Source organism: Crocuta crocuta, unplaced genomic scaffold (assembly GCF_008692635.1).
Source record: "Crocuta crocuta isolate KB4526 unplaced genomic scaffold, BGI_CrCroc_1.0 scaffold89, whole genome shotgun sequence".
Taxonomy (NCBI): Eukaryota; Metazoa; Chordata; class Mammalia; order Carnivora; family Hyaenidae; genus Crocuta; species Crocuta crocuta.
In genome coordinates, this window is record NW_027551559.1 from 10,577,065 (window position 1) to 10,579,343 (window position 2,279).

Here is a 2,279-nt window from a genome sequence, read left to right on the forward strand (position 1 = left end):
CCCCCCCGGCCGTGGCGAGCTGGGAGGGCCCACCACCAGCCTGGCGCCGGCCTTTGTGACAGATGGGGCGAGAGGACGGAGAGCATCGACGGTGCAGGGAGGGGCCGGTCCAGAGCCCAGGGCGCCAGGACGGACAGGACACTTTTACCCAGGGGCGGGGGCGAAGGAGGAGGCGGCAGCAACACCAGGGGGGCGGGTCAGGGAGAGCGTAGGGCGGCAGCGAGCAGGGTGGCTTCAGGCCCCTGCTGCAGCCCCTGCGCAGGAAGTCCCCAGTTCCCAGGGCAGGGCCGGGAGGCAGTGGCGGGTGCAGGCGGGCGGGTGCAGGCGGGCGGGTGCAGGCNTCAGGCCCACCTGACATGGGGCGGCCAAGGATGGAAGGCAAATATCCAATAATCCGCCAGGTTGCAGGCAGCAGAGACAAACCCCAGGACAAAGGAAATGTGGTTTTCATGTGACACTTTGACATTTGCTAGTGACCTATCTGGATGTAGCAGGAGGGAATCTTGTGTGAGGAAGACCCAGAGAGAAGCTCGTAAAATTGGGGGCATTTCTGGGAATAGCCCAGATGGTGCGTGTGAACACGCGGCTGCCGCGGGGCGGGGGAAGGGCACAGCCGTGCAGTCACGTCCCTGCTGGGCTTGGACTCGCGCCCCTCGGGCACCCTGGCCGGACCACAGGTGACTGACCTGGGGGGCCCGCGGGTCAGGTGATGCTGCTCCACAGGAAACGCGGCTGTGGCGTCCCCCGTGCAGGGGCGGGGCGGGGGGAGGGAGGGCCCCAGCGCCTTTGGCTGAGGAGCTGTCACTGAGAGCCTGCCTAGGAGGTGAGCAAGCCTGCTGCACCCGAAGAGGGCTGGGGGCTCGAGGAGAGACCCAGGAGCGGCCGGAGGAGGAGGAGGGAATGGAGCCGAGGGGCAGGGGGAGACGAAGCAGAGGAACAGGGCCCGGGGTCACGGGACAGCGGCCAGGCCGCCCCAGGCCCCCCGAGCCCTGCTCCCGCACACCAGAGGGCAATGCGCTGGGCACACAGTTCCGCAGGGAAGCGATGGCCAGCCAGCCCCCTGGTCACAGGACCCCCACTGCAGGCCCCAGCCTGAGCTCGAAGTGCACCCCCCAGCTGAGCTGGAACCGGGGAGCGTGTCCCTGCCCCGTGGAGACGGCCCCAGCGCTCACAGTGGCCTCACGGGCGGGGAGCAGGGCCTCCCTGTCACACAAGTGACGCCCATGCACAATCAGCCCGCAAATGGGACCTTAATTAATGAATTTGATGATAGAGACTCTTTTCATGGAACATTAGCCCAAGTTCAAGATAATCAGCCTGAACACAAACTCCAGCTTTGCAACAACACTCGCCTGGGGCGAGAGCATAATTTACGTCCCGCAAGTAGGTGGGCGAGCGGCCGGAGCGTGGGGGCTCACCTCCAGGCCCAGGACTGTCCGGGAGCAGGGGACAGGCCCTTCCCTGGCACGGTGCACACACATGCTGTCGTGGGCACCTCTCTGGGTCATCAGGGTCCACCGCGGGCGGCCCTGGGTTCAGCCCTGCTTCCGTTGCTCTGTGGGTATGTGGTGGACGCCCCCATCCGTCCCTGAGAACAGGGAGGTGGCCCCATCTCTGTGGACGGGTGGCCCTGACAGGTGGGGCGCTGAGGCCGGGCCGGGAGGTCACCGGGACTTAGGGGCCACAGCCGGCCCTTCCTGCCTGGCCCCTAGCAGTGAAAAGTAGTCATGTGTGTGGTGCTCACCTGTGTGGGACACTGCGGGCTGCAGGGGTCCGCANGAAGGTGTCCCACAGCAGTTCTGAGGGAGGCAGGGCCGCAGGGTCGCGCAAGCCTGCACGTGGAGGGAGGGGTGGCGCCCTGCTCTCCTTCCCTTCCTGCCCCAGGAGAGGCCGCCTCCCTCTGTGCAGCTCACTGTCACCTCACCCTGAGGCGGGGCTGGAAGTGAAAAGAGAGGAAAAACCGGTGAGTGTGGCCTCGCCAAGGGACACTGCTGACCCCAGTGGGGCCCGGCCTGCGGGATCCGGCAACCCCGTGCCACTCGGCACTGCAGGGGTGAGGCGCTCACTGTGGGCATGGAGGGGACAGCGCCTTAGCGGCACACACTTCACCTCTCCTGTGTTTTCATTAGCACACAAGCCTAGAAAGTTCCACGGCAGGAGAGCACAGTTGCCAGGTGCAGAGACCACACAGGTGGCCAAGGGGGAGCCACATCTGGGGAGCAGGGCGTGTCCCCCAGGAAGGGGCCCCTGGCCCCTGGGGACAAAGTGGACGGCCGCCC

At 66.4% G+C, this 2,279-nt stretch overlaps 1 long non-coding RNA gene across 1 annotated transcript in view; it reads right to left on the reverse strand.

The window, feature by feature from the left end:
* The window catches only part of LOC144219457 (uncharacterized), an 11,380-nt gene extending 9,603 nt beyond the window's left edge, over positions 1-1,777 (reverse strand). The window contains exon 1 of the long non-coding RNA XR_013331420.1: positions 1,745-1,777. This is a non-coding gene — a long non-coding RNA (uncharacterized LOC144219457). The remainder of the gene's footprint in view (positions 1-1,744) is intronic.
* Positions 1,778-2,279: the final 502 nt, after the last annotated feature.